General features: G+C 34.6%; 1 long non-coding RNA gene across 7 annotated transcripts in view; it reads right to left on the bottom strand.

The window, feature by feature from the left end:
• Positions 1–333: 333 nt before the first annotated feature.
• Positions 334–17,995, bottom strand: part of LOC102152965 — a 62,727-nt gene continuing 45,065 nt past the window's right edge. For 2 of the 7 annotated variants that reach the window (XR_005372495.1, XR_005372497.1), the window contains 2 exons: positions 2,175–2,271; positions 352–763 (listed from right to left, as the gene is read on the bottom strand). This is a non-coding gene — a long non-coding RNA (uncharacterized LOC102152965). Of the gene's footprint in view, positions 764–2,174; positions 2,272–14,045; positions 14,115–17,995 lie in introns of all 7 variants that reach the window. The other 5 variants (XR_005372492.1, XR_005372491.1, XR_005372494.1 and 2 more) reach the window with 5 other exon arrangements.

Below are 17,995 nucleotides of genomic sequence, written 5' to 3'. Positions count from 1 at the left end.
AGCGAAGTTGTAACTTTGTACAGTTGTAACTTAGTTAAAGTTTCTCATGAAACATCTGGAGTTTTACTTCTTAAACTAAGAATCAAAAAAGTAGTATTTTCTTTTATGATGAAGCTGTTTCATTTCTTTAGTAGCCAAAAGGACCTGCCAGGACACGTGAAACAATGATTCACAGCAGAAACGTGCAAAACCTCATTATTGTATAAAACTGTCTAGCATTTCAGAGTTTGTTGCCAATGAATAAGTAGAAGATATAATCCTTGTTCTTGAAAATATACATTGTTTTCTAGGAGAAGAGAGATGAATAGACAAGAATTTAAAGCTGGCATAAGAAAGGTTAGTGCATCAGTAAAGGTCATTAAGTATATTATTAACTGAAACTTGGGTTGAAATGACATTTTTTTATGGGGAGTACATTATATATTGCTGGGTAACAACATTACAACAAACTTGCAAGCTTAAAACAATGCACTTTTATCTCAGAGTTTCGGCAAGTCAGGACTATGGGTTCCTCCGCTTAGGTTCTCAGAATGTTGCAAAGTGCTGCATTCTCAACTGGTGGCTCAATTTGGGAAGAATCCACTTCTGAGCTCACTTGACTGTTGACAGGATTCATTTCCTCACAACTGTAGGACGGAAGGCCTCACCTTTTTCGTGGCTGCTGGCTAGAGGCTCTTAGAGGCTGGTGAAATTCCGTATCACATGGACTTCTCCAACATGACTGCTTACTTCAATTAGACAGTTGGGAGTCTGTAACATGAGTCTGAGAGCAAAACAGAATCTTATATAAAGTAATGTAATCACAAAAGTGATACCTCATCCCCTTTGATATATTCTACTAGTTAGAAGTCACAGGTACCACCCACAGTTAAGGACTATAGGTTATATAAAGGAATTAATGCCAAGATGTATGGATCATGGTGGGGAGCATTTTAGAGTCTTTCTGTCACTGTAAAACAAAGGTGGGCAGGTCCTTATAGGATAAAGATGGCTGAGAAGGAAAGAAAATAATGGTTTGGAAAGATAGATTTTGAGGTTTAAGGCATGAGTATTATTTTGAGCCCAGATTTACCAAGGAACACCAATGGTCTTTGCTTTAGAAAATGGTAATGTAGCAGCTCTATCAGATGAGTAATAAAATCAAACAGTGCTGATAGAGAAAACCTGCAAAATGTCAATATCAGAATAGTTATGTTCATGAGCAAGTGCACTAGAAGTCTGTCTCAGAAATGAGCTGAACTTCCTCATGTTCAACGAATCAGTCAGGTCTCAGAGATTGTAGAATTTAAACCCAAACCAACTTAAACACAAAAGTTTATTAACACAACTAATGAAGTCGATAGGTGGCTTAAGGAGTCTGCCAGGTTTCTGTGGCAAAACTAACACTGACTTTTTTTTTTTTTTTTTTGAAAGAGAGAGAGTGAGCAAGTAGGGAGGGAGAGGGAGAAAAAGAATCTTAAGCAGGCTCCATGCCCAGTGTGGAACCATTCTCAGGACTCTGAGATCATGACCTGAGCCAAAATCAAGAGTCAGACTCTTGGGGCACCTGGGTGGCTCAGTGGTTGAGCATCTGTTGTTGGCTCAGAGCGTGATCCCAGGATCCTGGGATCGAGTCCCATATTGGGATCCCCACAGGGAGACTGCTTCTCCCTTTGCCTATGTCTCTGTATCTCTCATGAATAAATAAATAAAATCTTAAAAAAAAAAGAGGGAGAGAGAGATTGTTAAGTGATAAAGCCACCCAGGCACTCCAAAACTGACAGTATTTTATGAGAGAGAGAGAGAGTAGAAGCAGAAGGAGCAGCAGGCAGAGGGAGAGGGAGAGGGAGAAGCAGACTCCCCACTGAGTAGGAAGCCTGATGCAGGGCTCAATCCCAGGATCCTGGGGTCATGACCTGAGCTGAAGGCAGATGCTTAACTGACTGAGCTACCCAAGTTCTCCTCTTGTTTATCATTGGTAATTGGCTTTCTTTTTTAGGTTTCATTCTTAGATAATTTCTTCACATAGGGTAACAATGATGATTTGCATGTTCCTCAACTCTCATCACATCAAAATCAAAAGAAGAATCTCACTCTTCCAGAGACCAAAGTCTTCCCTGAAAAAATAATCACTGTGATTTATCCTTCATAGATAGGATAAATCAGGATTTATCCTTCTACACCAATGATCTTACCTTGTGGGATGGAGAACTATAATTGACCAGATAGCCTGCGTCATGTACTCTTTTTTGTGGCCGGAGGGCCCGATCATGTGATCAGCAACTTCAAAAGCTGAGAGAAAAATAAGTAAACTCCATATTTAAAAAAGAAAAGAAAAGAAAAAAAAATGACAACATTTCCTAAAAGTATAATAGATATTAAATTATGATAAAGTCATTGTAAGATTTACACATATTTGCACTAAATATTCCCACTTATATAACAAGTTAAATTTAAATATTCAGCAGAACAGTAATCATCAGGAACACTCAGCAGCATGTGAAAGTACCTCACAAAGTATAAAGTAGCCTAAATATGTTATTTTTATTAAATTTTTTTAAATTGAGAAATTTAAGGGTTTTTTTTCAACATTAAGGATAGTGATATAGAGTTCTATATGTGACTTTTAGATATAATTCAATGTAGTAAGTTCAATGTGACTTTTAGATACAATTTAATGTAATAACATGGATAACAGCAATGGACTTATTTTCACACAAATATCTTGAACTTGAACTATCTTGAACCTATCTTGAACTTCTTATCATAACTAACCATACTTCTCTCTGAAGAGCTGAACTAGTAACCCCCAGTATAATATCTAGTAGAGAGTATCTCCTGAACAATATTATTTGTTTTATACAGAACTCTCCAGAAGAAATCCTGCAGGACTTCCTATTCCAGGATGATTAAATAACAATATTAAAAATATGAGGAAGCTACCACAGTGAGCCAACATGTTAAATAAACTAAGTGAGATTTCATAGCAATAATGGCTTTTCAAGAGAATGAAACAAGACTTAATTTGGTAGTTATGGAGTACATTTTTATTTCTAAGCAGTACTGAATATATTGGGTGATCAAATAATCAGCATAACATAATATTTCATTTTTTCTCTCCCAATTTTTTGGTTTCTGTATAGCAGTCAGAAGAATCACTTTCTCTTAAATTGTCCCTGTCATAAATATTCTAATTAAATCTAGATAAATCAATATAAATTTATTGACTTATATACAAGGTATTCTATTTAAGGCCATCCACATAGATATATAGTGGGTAGGGCCACCATACCTTCTGTTTTAGCAGAGACATACTATATTTATGCATGTTGTCCCAGAAAAATTCCTAAAAGCTCCTCCTTTCACTTTCACTGTGTTGTATGAAAAGTTATATAGGCTCCCTAGCACTGCAAACCTACCATATGCTCTGAGATTGAAACTAGATTACTATTTTTTAAATCTTAAATGTCATATAATTTTATCTTTAACTCTTCTATAAGGACATTTGAAAATATCAACCATACTAGTAACACAACAAGAAAAATAATAATTCCTTAAAACCAATACATATCCAACCAGTGTTCAAAATATCTCAAATGTTTAATATGTTTATAGCTTGTTTTATTTAGGATCCAAATAGATTCATTACATCGCCATTAACTTTTATGTCCTTTTGCAGTAGCTCTCATCTATATTTATCTCCAGGGATGTCTGGGGCCATACTAATGACCATTGGTCAAGATAAGAAGGAAATGTCCTAGCTAGTTGAAATGCCCTCACTAGCTAAACAGTTGAACTGTTTACTGCCCTAACACTCACCTAGAAGGGCTCTGTGCCAGTTTATCCACATGATAGTTGATCTACATGATAATTGAAAGTGTATATATTGATGATCTGTGACCTGATTTATCTGGTTACACAGCTTGATTTTGGCTTTGTAACCAAGGAAGTATAGAAGATCCCTCAGTAAACATGTGGCTGAGTTTTCCTGAGACCAAATTATCTCACATATACCTTGGTTTGTAATCTAAAGAAATGAATCTGGTATACCTGAGAAAGGACATGGAAGCCCACACCTGAAAGTGTGCCTAGGCTTTCTTTCTCCTGGTATATTGAATTCCTTATCTCTATTAAAGCCTTAATTAAGTTCACCAGGGTAGGCCATTATAAGTCTTTTCAATTATTTGGGGTGATACATAATTACTACAGTAATAGTAGCTGCCATTGATGATTACTGCTTAACTCCATTATGTTGTTAAAAGCTAAAGAGGATTTTATTAAATTTTTTACATACCTTATTCATTTACTGGATAATGTACATCTGTAATTATTTTTCTTGATTTATTATTTAGTTACCATGAAGTACCATTGGTAATAAAAGATAAATGTTTGATATTTTTGCTTTATTAAACAGTTTTCTAACTTATGAATTATTTCTCTTGTGATTGCTTGTTGGCAGGATATAGGTTATTAGACTGAGAGCTTCAGTTCCTCACTGGCCATTGGTCAGAGTTTTCTTTTAATTTCCTTCCCATTGACCCTCTCCAGTAAGGCAGCTTGCTTCATCAAAATGTGGAAGAAAACAGGGACAGTCAGCTAACAAGATGAAATTCAAAATCTTTTGAAACTGCATCATAGAAGTGATGTCCCATCGCCTTTATTGTTTTCTACTGGTTAGATGCAAAGTATTATAATCAGTGCATACTTAATTAGAGAGTATTAAACAAGACTTAAAAAACAGGATTTGGGTACTGTCTTAGAAATCTGCTTATCACATATGCATACACATATAGTCAGAGATTCAGAGAATATCTTGAGAATGAGAATGAGGAGTTAATACTCTAAGAGTTTATGAATAAATATTTTTAGAAGGAATGAATTCTATAAATCCATACAATCAGAAAAACACAACATGAAACAAGATAAATGTACTGAAAACCACAAGCCACGAAGAGACACAATGTAATCAAAACTGTAAAACACCAAAAATGAAGAGATTTTTCTTTAAGATTTTATTTGAGAGAGAGAGAAAAAACATGAGCAGGGGGAGGAGAAAGGGGAAAGAGACAAGCAGACTTCCCACTGAGCAAGTAGCCAGACTTGGACTGAAAAACTCGGGGCTGAATGACAAAGGGCTCCGTGACCTGAGTCAATGTCGTCAGATGCTTAACCAACTGACACACTCAAGTGCCCCAAAAATCAGAGATTTTTAAAAAGTTTAAAGATGGACCGCCAACTGAGGATTAGTATTTATGCTGACAGTAGATATCACATCAGCAACAAAAAAGTTAGAAAAAAGTAAAAAAAATCTTCAAATAGATAAGCAGAATTTCAACTTAAGATTCTTTGTTGAATAAAACTATATTTCATGACAAATGGTGATATATTTCTTTTATTTACTAAAGGAATTTCTAATGTACATATTTCAAGAAAATTATTATTTCCCATTTAAATTTATTATTTCCAGTAAAAAGTTCAATAAAAATGTATAAGATGCAATGAAAAATATTAGCAAATTAGCTAGTAAATGTTGACATAAATCTAACAAATTTTTGTGTGAAATAATGACAGTTAAGTTTATGACACTAAAAAATAAGACTTGCTTGAGAAGAGCAAACAACTCAGGAAGAAGTCAATAAAAATATTCTTCTGAGATCCATGTATCAGTTGTGAGAAGATTTAAATACTGATTAATGTTACTTTGTTGCAAACATGGTAAAAAATTAAAGTAGCCATTAAAATAATGAAAATAAAGATGAAATTAGTATGAGAGGAAACAAAAGAAGATATTACAACAAGAAAAAAAACAATGGAAAAACAAAAATGCATGATATTAAATCATAATTATTTGCAAGGCATTAAAGTGCATTTAATCCCTCATTTAAGAGAAAGATCTCAGATTTCATATAAAAAAATTCAGCTAAGCTTTTATAGGTGGAACATATAAAACCTAATAATGAAGTGATAAAAATAAATAATGGAAAAATATTTTCCAGGAAAATATGATAAGAATGAAACTAGTGTAGATGTAGTACTTTTAGTTAAATTAGACTTTGATATGAGAAGGATTATTAGGATTAAAGGTTGTCATTCTATAATGACAAATCAAGCCGTTCAAATCCTAGTCATCAGTAAGATATTACAATTTTAAACTTGTAGGTTCCTGAAAAAAATTAATAAATCAGAAATAAATACAAATTAATGGATAAAATGACAAAGCTATTATCATCATAAGAGAACAGGTCTTGATTATAAATCAAATATACTAGACATTAGTATCTATATGAAAAATAAAAGTAATAAGCTTGATAATGTAGGCATAAAGAAAATCCTGAACTGAACAACTGAAAAATGTAATCTTTCCAAGCTTGTACCGTTAATTGGTAATCATTGATTTTGTACATTATTATAAAGCAAGTACATTTAATTAAAACTATTTTTATTATAGAACCCATGTCTTTCATGACAAGGCTGTATATTATATCATACAGGAATAACAAAATGATACCTGAATGCCCACCACCATGACAAAGACTGATAATCTCCTACCAGTTTTCATTTTCCCCTTCTATTTTAAATAATGAATTATCACATAAATTTAGAAAAAGAGATAGATGCTCCGTGGAAGAATTGAGTGTGGCAATGTGGTCAGGTTCTTGTCAGAGAATTTTGAATGGAAATGATATGTGTAAACTCTACATCATTTCCATAAAAGAAAATTGCTTATTTTTTTGTTTTACAGTCTCCTACTTTTCATGGGTGCTGGTGAGCCAAGCCAGGACTGATCATTCAATGTAAGAAAACATGCAAGGTAATGAGAGTGCAATAATAACACAAACAAAAGACATGGGCGGGTGAATAATGGATGTAGCAAAACTTTCTACTGGTTCTGAACTGGCTATTTATCCCTAAATGTTAGGTGATAAGAAGTAAGCTATTGATTTGCAAATTATCTTTATATATTCTTGATACTAGTTAATTCTTTTCTCTGTATAATGGATTAACTTCTCTGAGTTTTTGGTTTTATATTTTATTTTGATGCACAGAAATTTGTAATTTAAAACTATATAGACATACCAATATTATCTTAATTTAGTTTTTTTGAGTCTTACTGATAAACTCATCTCTTAAGGTTATGAAAATATTACCTAATGTCTACATGACATTATATTAGGTACTAATATACCTAACTACCTCCTGAAAATTTAAAGTTGAGACTCACACTGTGGTCAATCCACTCCAGTTATTTTTATGTACTAGGAAAAATAAAGATGCAACTTTATTCACTTCAAATGTAGAGTCAGTTACTTACAAATGATATATTGACTGTCCTGACATTTTTGCATCTTTGTTATATGGGAGTCTAAAGGAATCACAACTTCAGGAATTAACACTGCATTATTTTGTAATCCTGATAAAGTACGTACTCTAGGACCCACAAACATTCTTCTAAGGCATATTATGTACAGAATTCTTGTAAAGTGAAGTATGAAATATTTTAGAAAGTTCATAGCAGTGTTGTTTATCATTATCAAAGAATGGAGAATTCAAACGTCAGTTAACAGGAGAAAAGTAAATATGATTTACTCATTTAAGTATGAGGAAGGTGGGAACTCAACATTAACAGGAACAGAATGTTACGTGACAAAATATAATATGAAACCATTTTTATTAAGTTATAGAAGTAATCAAAACTAAATAATTTACCAGCTTTATTGTTTAAGGTACACATATTATAAAACTGCTATAAAGAAAAATAAATGTTAAAAAATTTTGGAGAGTATGCATGTAGAAAGAAGCTTGACTCAGAATTTATTTTTCTTTTAGCAATTTTTATTTTGGTATAATTTTAAACTCAGAGAAAACTGGCAAAAATAACACAGAATAACTTCCACCTAGATTCAAGAATTGTTAATATTTTATGCAATTTTTTTTTGCCATTCTTTCTTTGCTGGTGTGTGTGTGTGTGTGTGTGTACACACAGAAATACACACATACACTATTATGTGTGTAAAATAATAAAAGTTTTGTCTGGATCCTTTACATTTCCATATACATTTATAAAAAGTTTGTCAGAAACTGTGAGCAGTTTATTGAAATTATGATTTGGAAGGCATTAGATCTATAGATCAACTAGTGGAGAACTGAGTTCCTGATGATGTTGAGACATTCATATTTTAAACATATCTCTTGGGATCCCTGGGTGGCGCAGCAGTTTGGCGCCTGCCTTTGGCCCAGGGCATGATCCTGGAGACTCGGGATCGAATCCCACGTCGGGCTCCCGGTGCATGGAGCCTGATTCTCCCTCTGCCTGTGTCTCTGCCTCTCTCTCTCTCTCTCTCTCTCTGTTACTATCATAAATAAATAAAAATAATAATAATTAAAAAATAAATAAACATATCTCTTTTATTAAAATTTTCTCATTTTGTAGTTTTTATTGTAAAAATTTTGCATGTTTTTAATTTTATTCATATACATTGAGTGTTTTTTTTACTTTAAAAGGTAGTTTAGTTTTTATGTTATTTACCAATATTTGTTGCTACGATATAGAAAAAAAATTAGTTTTATTTTTGACCATGTAGTCTGCATTCTTAGTAAATTAATTTCTTTGTAATTGTTTATTTCTTAAGGATTTCTTTATCCTTAATCATACCTTCTGAAAATGGAAATAGTTTTACTTTTTGCTTTTCAAACTTTATGCATTTTATTTATATTTTGGCCTTATTGCTAGTATACTCAATGCAAGGCTATACAGAAATAGAGAGAAAGGACACCACAGCCTTCCTTGTTCCTGAATTTAGGGGAAGCATTTAATATTCCACCTTTAAAAATGGCTGTAGGTATTTTAGCTTTAGGTATTTTGTGGATGTCTTATCATATTCAGAAGTTTCCTTCAATTCATAGTTTACTGAGATGTTTAAATAATAGATAGAAGCAGAGCTTTGCCAAATGATTTTTCTGTATATATTGAAACAATCCTATCTCCTTTGTATTCAATAGGTAAATTATTTTAAGTGATTTAAAAATTTAAGCCAATCTTCCACACTTGGAACAAATGCCACTTAGTGGTAAGTTATTTTACATTATATATACAGCTGGGTATATTTTGATATGTAGGAGTTTTAAATCTATTGTCGTGATATATTATTTTTCTTATAATGTGTCAATTTGGCTTTCATATGAGGGTTTGCTGGCTTTATAAAAAGAATTCAAGTTTCTTTTCTATTTTCTGAAAAATGTGATATTTTATTATCCAGGAATGAGAGAGCTCAACGGTAAACTCTTAAGAACCTGTTTTTTGTGATGCTTCTGATAAAAACTGTAATTTCTTTAACTGATATAAGATGTCTTTATATCAGTTGTTAAATTGTTCTTCAAGGAATTTTCACAGGTGGTATAGAGTGGTAACGATATTCTTTTCTACATTGTTTTTTTTGGCCTATAGGATGATCAATATTGATATATTTCTTTTTATATCAGGAATTGGTAATTTTGTTCTCTGTCTCTGTTGCTCTTTTTCTCTCAATATGTTTTGCTAATATATCTTTTTACAAAAACCTTTTGTTATTTTTTAGGTTACTGTTCTGTTTTCTATGCTCTTATTTTTATTGTTTTGTTTTAATTATGTTACATTTAAATTACTTCTTTTTATTTCTTAAGGTAGAAGATCTTTACTTTTCTAATATAAGAATTTATATCTATAAATTTCCATCTAATCACTGCTTTAGTTGGATTCCACAAATGGATATATGTTGTAATTTTACTACCAATTGATTCAAAATATTTCATAATGACTCATGTGATTGTTTTTAGACACAAACTATTTTCTATTGCATTTTAAACTTTCCAAAAATATGATGCCTTTTAAAAACTTTATTATAAATATTAATTTAAAACTATTTTACTATTTTCAGAAAATACTATTTTCAGAAAATACCCTTTGTAATATTTCTATCTTTGCTGTTATTGAGATATATTTTATCTCCATTTATGTGGTCAACCTTAGTTAATACTCTATGTGTACTTGAACATAATGTATATTCTGGAATTACTGGGTGCAGTGTTTTATAAAAGTCAATTGATTCAGGTGATTGATAGTGTTGTTTAGTTCTTTTATATCCTAGCTGCCTTTTTGTCTGTTTATTAATCCCAGCAAAGGGTTTGTTACAATCTCCAACTATGATTTTGGATTTATCTCTAATTCCCTTTAGTTCTATGAGGTGGTTTTTAGCTTTTGTTTTTTAAGTTGTGTTATTAAGAGAATTTACTAGGAATTTACTAGGAAAATTTACTGATAGTTATCCTTTATAATTTGTCGTAGTATTCCTTATTTTGATACCTAATATTTTCCTCAATTTTTGTAATCATAGTTTTCTAATATTGCAGGATACATTTCATTTTTCATTACTTTGCTTTAATCCTGTCAGTTTGTAAATTCAAAGTATGGCCCTGCAAATAGCATATACTTCTCTAGCTTTTTTATCCATTCTAATTCTGCCTTTTATATTAAGTCTTCATACCCTTAAAAGTTCAAAAAATTAACATAAATTGTTGGATTGAAGTCTATTATTTTACTACTTGATTTCTATTTGTCCAATCCTCCTCCACCTAATCCTTCTTTTTCACCTTTATTAGGGTGAATCCATTGTTTTGTTTTGTTTTTACTATTCAAGTGTATTCCTTCTATTGACTCTGTAGCTATGCATTCTTACATTTTTTAGTTATTTCTCTAGAGGTTAAAAAAACACACCCTTACCCTATTACATAAAATCTAAGAACCTTGCCACAGATAGATATAATCCCCGTATTTTGTGCTCTTGTTTTCATGTATAATACATATACATATTACAAACCACAGAACACAGAGTTGTATATACCATTTTGAGTGCTTCTCATTACTTCCTATGCCAATGTTTCCATCTGGTTTTATTTCTCTTTATCTTAAATAACCTATTCACCATTATTTGCTGTGCAGTTCCACTAGCTGCATATTTATACTATTTTGTTTATCAAAAGAAGCCTTTATTTTGCCTTCATATAAAGGACAGTTCTGCTGGATTTGGAATTTTGAATTAACACGTTTTTGTTTTGTTTTGTTTTGTTTTTTTACAAACTATAAAGATTTGTTTTATTTTCATCTTTTATATTGTTCCTAAAAAAAATGTAGCTGCCTTTCTTATTTTAGTTCCCCTAAATGTAATATATTGCTTCTTTGGGGATGCTTTAATGATATTTTCTTTATTTTTGGATTTTGAAAATTTGACCCTGTCTACCTAGGTGTTATTTTCTTTGTATTTATAATGGTTGGGGTTTATTAAATTTCTTGGATGTAAAATCTATGCCAATCAAAAAATTTGGGGAGTTTGGGGACATTGATTCTTCAAATATATTTTCTACCTTTTTTTCTTCTTTCTCTAATTTCATTTCAACATATACTAGATGGTTTATATAATCACACAGGTCATTGGAAACTTCTAATTGAAAAAAAAATCTCTATTTTTTTGATAATTTCTGTTGGTCTACCTTCATTTAACTGACCTTTCTTCTGATTTTAATCTGTATTTAAATCATCCAGTAAAACTTTAACTTCATATTTTAATAAATTTAACTCTATAACTCCCTTTATTTTAAAATATATTTGCCTTTTTTTTGCAGGAATCTCCTATTTGTTTATTCATTATTACACAAATTTTCTGTAGGTTCTTCAACATATTTGCAAAAGCAATATCATAGTCTTTTTCCACTTATTTTAACATCTGAGTTATTTCTGTGTCAGTTTTTTTTAAAGATTTTTATTTATTCATGAGAGACAGAGAGAGTGTGTGTGTGTGTGAGAGAGAGAGGGACAGAGACACAGGCAGAGGGAGAAGCAGGCATCATGCAGGGAGCCTGACATGGGACTTGATCCCGGGTCTCCAGGATCACGCCCTGGGTTGAAGGCGGCGCTAAACCGCTGAGCCACCCGGGCTGCCCTCTGTGTCAGTTTCAATTGTTGACCTTGTCTATTGAACATAGGTCACTATGTTTTTGTTTCTATTTATGTCTAATAATTTTTATTATGTAGATGACATTGTGAATTGATAAACTTTAGACATTTTGAAAAGTGTTGATTTTGTTCTAACAAATAATGAACTTGGCTGGAATTAACCTAAAAATATTTCTTCTTTTTACCTTATACCAGTCGTTGATTAGTTCTAGCCTTTCAGATTTTGCATCCCTTAGGAAGTTCTGGAAATTTCCCCATATGTTTAAGTTCAGAACTCAAAGTTTTTCAGTAAGGTTATACAAAGGTTTTGGAGTTCACTTTTCTGCATTTTCCTCCTTTCTAATATCCTCTTCTTTACTTTTCATCTCTTCGGGAAGCTCCAACTCTGTTCATGAGCAGTTATGCAGTTACATGACTTCATGCCAACCTCAACCAAACCATGTGGGGAGTTCCTTCTGGATAAAAGCCACAAAACACAGTTCCTGGCCATTACATAGCCCCTCATTCAGTCATCAACTGCCTTCTGGTTTCTGCCTGGTTTTGGAAATTTTCCAATGCCTTCATGTGATCGATTTCAAAATTTTGTTCAGATATATAAATTTTATTTGTAAGAGAATTAGTCTGATATGAGGTAGCCATTATTTGAAGCAGAACTGTGCTAGGTAGTTTTTCTTTAAATATGGATACTGTTTTCATATGTTTTTCATTTACTATTATTATTATTAAGCTTTATTTATGTATTTTAGAGAGAAATAGAGCATGAGTGGGAGGGGTAGAGGGAGAGGAAGAGAGAGAATCTCAAGCAGACCCCACACTGAACATGGAGCCCAACATCCCATCTCATGACCCCGAGATCATGACCTGAGCTAAAACCAAGAGTCAGATGCTTAACTGACAGTACCACCCATGTGTCCCTCCATTTATTATTATAATTACTAAAATAAATATTTTCTATATTTCACCATAAAACATAATTAGATTTTTGACACAATGATATAAAGAGATTTTTGAAATGGCATTGATTTTTTAAATTTATTTTTAAAGATAATTGCTTATTTGTACCTGTACTATTCTGTCCATGGAATTATGTTTCTTTCTCTTGACACTCCCATGAGTGGGAATTTTTTTGAAGTTTCTTGGAATTAATTTGTGTTAGGTTTGAAGCTGGAAACAATTACTTCAAGGTCAAAAGCAGAGACTTTATCTATAGACTGGGTGGAATTCTAGTATGGATATACATTTCTGTAGGAGTCCAAAGTCTACTTTGACAGTCCTAATTATTTTTTAGGATGTTACTTTTTTTTTTTTTTTTTTTTTTTTTTTAAGTACTAGCCAGTATTTGATAATGCTGTGAAAATGTTGTGGTTCTCCTTTCTTCCACTTGGAGAATGGGTAAAGAAATGGCGGTGGTGAGATAAGAACTAAGAACGTAGGGATTAGACTGGCAGAGTAATTCAATATTCAGCATTTCAACAGCTACCATTCTCACTTCTCTTTGTGTTACATTTTTGTAATTCTTTTGGTTATCCAGAGAACCTCCCCAATTCACTGCAGTTGTCTTCTATGAGTACTGGTCTCTAGCTTTCTGGATTGACTTTATCCACATATAGGCAAAAACTTCTCACTGACAGTCTATCTCCCGTCTCATTTGTTTTTATGTGTTTATTTTTACTGTCATTTTATAAGATCATGAGAGCAAAGAGAAACAGACGTGTAGCCACCTTTGATTAATTCACAACCTTCATATGCATCTTTTTGTTGGTTTGAATTGATAACATGGTCAATACCAATGTTGGCCTTTTGAATCAAAACTTTTCAAATGAATCCCTCCTTTTTCAATCCTATGTGCTTGTTTTCTAAAATCCAAATCAAAATATTTTATATATGATCGTGTTAGATTTCATTTTAAGAATTTTAGATACTCTTGTTAACCTTTTAAAGTAATTTCTTACTCTATTTTGTCATTTGAAATAGCACAGCTCCCTCCTGCCAATATGCCATCTGTGATGACATATGGTGCTTTAACTTCTACAGCATGATTTGAAAAGGGTCATTGCATCACTGTCAGCCTGAATCTTACCTTAGATAACTAACCGGAGGCCCCTTTCCTGGTGCAGAGGCAATTTTCTTGCTTTTTTGAATTGTTTCCCTTGATACAATGAGATATTTGTTCAATAGGAAAGAAAGTAAATTTTAATGAATAAATGCCAACCATCTTAAGGTCATTATCTCTATTAAATCTCAAAGCTGTAAAGATATAATATTTTTCTTATATTATGGATGAAGACACTAAAGCAGAAGCAGTTTATGTAATTTTCTTAGGGTTACATAGACAGCAATTGAGAAGAATGAGATTTGAACTCATACTTTATGTCTTCAAAACTCATGATCTTTCCACTGCTGAACTTTAATTTTAGTGTAATCAAATAGCAGAGCTCAGTAATTCCAATTCTTCCTATATCCTGATCCTGGGATAGCCTTTAAGAGAAGTATCTCAATCTGACCTCATTTGTTGTAGTTTCAGAAAGGACTATGTTTACTACAATTAACAAGCTATAAGATTTCTGGAGGTTGACAGTGTTTATTTTAATTCAGTTTCACAAAAATACATAATAGATTCCTATGCTTCCTTTTAAGAAGCTTTTCCACTACCTTTCTCCATTGCCTAGACCTATGTCACACAGTCATATATGAATACAAGGAAGATGGCAACATCTTTTTTAATACTATTTTGTTCATATTCCCAACTTACATACAGCAACTCAACGACAATTTTTATTCTAAGGATTTAGTATATTTTCATTTGTGTATATATCACAATAAATATCTGGTACTTTAGGTTTAAAGGTATTTTAATTTAAATAAGTCATATGCCTTATTCTGTGTCTTCCGTTAACACACCAGCTTATGCTTGTGAGATCCATCTCTTCTTCAATGTTGCATCCTGTCCAGTATTCTGATCACTAAGATTTCATGATGTGTGTCCCACATATGTTCCATTTAAAATCCCTGTCCTTGGAGGAGGGGCAAGATGGCTGAAGAATAGGGTCCCCAAGTCACCTGTCCCCACCAACTTACCTAGATAACCTTCAAATCATCCTGAAAATCTACGAATTTGGCCTGAGATGTAAAGAGAGAACAGCTGGAATGCTACAGTGAGAAGAGTTCGCGCTTCTAACAAGGTAGGAAGACGGGGAAAAAGAAATAAAGAAACAAAAGGCCTCCAAGGGGGAGGGGCCCCGTAAGGAGCTGGGCTAAGGCCTAGGTGAGTGTCCCCAGGACAGGAGAGCCCCGTCCCAGAGAAGCAGGAGCTGCACCAACCTTCCGGGGGTAAAGGGGCTCGGAGCGAGTTGGAGCAGGACCCAGGAGGGCGGGGATGCCCTCGGGATCCCTGGGACACTAACAGACACTTGCGCCCCGGGGAGAGCCCCACACCCCGTGGCTGAGCTCCCTAAGGGCTGCAGCGTGCACGGTGGGACCGGAGCAGCTCGGGGGGCTCAGGCGGTGGCTCCATGGAGGGGGCTGCGGGGCGGGAGCAGCTCGGAGGGGCTCGGGCGGGCTCCGGAGGGGACTGCGCAGCCAGAGCACGAAACCAGCAGTGCAGGCTCCGGAGCACAGGGCGCCGGGACACAGCCCAGGATCCGGCCTACCCCCGGGAAAGGGAGAGGCCGGGAGGGCCCAGGACAGCAAGGACACTCCTGCCCCGAGCTGAGCAGATCAGCGGCCCCGCCCCGGAGCCTCCAGGCCCTGCAGACCGAGAGCTCCGGAGTTACTGCGGGGGCTGACTCCAGGGCTGCAGAGCTGGCCCCGCCACTAAGGCTGTTCCTCCAGGGGCCTCACGGGGTAAACAACCCCCACTGAGCCCTGCACCAGGTAGGGGGCAGAGCAGCTCCCCCAAGTGCTAACACCTGAAAATCAGCACAACAGGCCCCTCCCCCAGAAGACCAACTAGAAGGACAAGTTCCAGAGGAAGTCAAGGGACTTACAGTATACAGAATCAGAAGATACTCCCCCGTGGTTTTTCTTTTTTCTTTTTGATTTCTGATTGCTTCCACCATCCTTTTTTTCCTTTCTTTCTTTTTCTTTTCTTTTTTCCTTTTTTTCTTTTTTCTTTTTCTCTTTTCTTTCCTTCTTTCTCTCCTCTCTTTTTCTCCTTTTCCCAATACAACTTGTTTTTGGCCACTCTGCACTGTGCAAAATGACTAGAAGGAAAACCTCACCTCAGAAGAAAGAATCAGAAACAGTCCTCTCTCCCACAGAGTTACAAAATCTGGATTACAATTCAGTGTCAGAAAGCCAATTCAGAAGCACTATTATACAGGTACTGGTGGCTCTAGAAAAAAGCCTAAAGGACTCAAGAGACTTCATGACTGCAGAATTTAGATCTAATCAGGCAGAAATTAAAAATCAATTGAATGAAAAAAAAAATCAATTGAATGAAATGCAATCCAAAATAGAAGTCCTAACGGGGAGGGTTAAGGAGGTGGAAGAAGGAGGGAGTGAAATAGAAGACAAATTGATGGCAAAGAGGGAAACTGAGGAAAAAGACAAACAATTAAAAGAACATGAAGATAGATGAAGGGAAATAAACGACAGCCTGAGGAAGAAAACCTACATTTAATTGGGGCTCCTGAGGGCGCAGAAAGGGCCAGAGGGCCAGAATATGTATTGAACAAATCATAGTTGAAAACTTTCCTAATCTGGGAAGGGAAACAGGCATTCAGATCCAGGAAATAGAGAGATTCCCCCCCTAAAATCAATAATAAAAATAAAATAAAATAAAAATAAAAGCCGTTCAGCACCTCGACATTTAATAGTGAAGCTTGCAAATTCCAAAGATAAAGAGAAGATCCTACAGCAGCAAGAGACAAGAAATCCCTGACTTTTATGGGGAGGAGTATTAGGGTAACAGCAGACCTCTCCACAGAGACCTGGCAGGCCAGAAAGGGCTAGCAGGATATATTCAGGGCCCTAAATGAGAAGAACATGCAACCAACAATACTTTATCCAGCAAGACTCTCATTCAAAATAGAAGGAGAGAAAAAGAGCTTCCAAGACAGGCAGGAACTGAAGGAATATGTGACCTCCAAACCAGCTCTGCAAGAAATTTTAAGGGGGACTCTTAAAATTCCCCTTTAAGAAGAAGTTCAGTGGAACAATCCACAAAAACAAGGACTTAATAGACATCATGATGACACTAAACTCTTACCTTTCAATAGTAACTCTGAACGTGAACGGGCTTAATGACCCCATCAAAAGGCGCAGGGTTTCAGACTGGATAAAAAAGCAGGACCCATCTATTTGCTGTCTACAAGAGACTCATTTTAGACAGAAGGACACCTACAACCTGAAAATAAAACGTTGGAGAACCATTTACCACTCAAATGGTCCTCAAAAGAAAGCAGTGGTAGCCATCCTTATATCAGATAAACTAAAATTTACCCCGAAGACTGTAGTGAGAGATGAAGAGGGACACTATCTCATACTTAACGGATCTATCCAACAAGAGGACTTAACAATCCTCAATATATATGTCCCGAATGTGGGAGCTGCCAAATATATCAATCAAATAATAACCAAAGTGAAGAAATACTTAAATAATAATACTTATACTTGGTGACTTCAATCTAGCTCTTGCTATACTCGATAGGTCTTCTGAGCACAACATCTCCAAAAAAACAAGAGCTTTAAATGATACACTGGACCAGATGGATTTCACAGATATCTACAGAACTTTACATCCAAACTCAACTGAATACACATTCTTCTCAAGTGCACATGGAACTTACTCCAGAATAGACCACATACTGGGTCACAAATTCCATCTGAACCGATACCAAAGGATTGGGATCGTCCCCTGCATATTCTCAGACCATAATGCCCTGAAATTAGAAACAAATCACAACAAGAAGTTTGGAAGGACCTCAAACACGTGGAGGTTAAGGACCATCCTGCTAAAAGAGGAAAGGGTCAACCAGGAAATTAAGGAAGAATTAAAAAGATTCATGGAAACTAATGAGAATGAAGATA

Source organism: Canis lupus, chromosome 17 (genome assembly GCF_011100685.1).
Source record: "Canis lupus familiaris isolate Mischka breed German Shepherd chromosome 17, alternate assembly UU_Cfam_GSD_1.0, whole genome shotgun sequence".
Taxonomy (NCBI): domain Eukaryota; kingdom Metazoa; phylum Chordata; class Mammalia; order Carnivora; family Canidae; genus Canis; species Canis lupus.
Note: the sequence above shows the minus strand (reverse complement) of the source record. Positions and strands in the feature narration are given on the sequence as shown.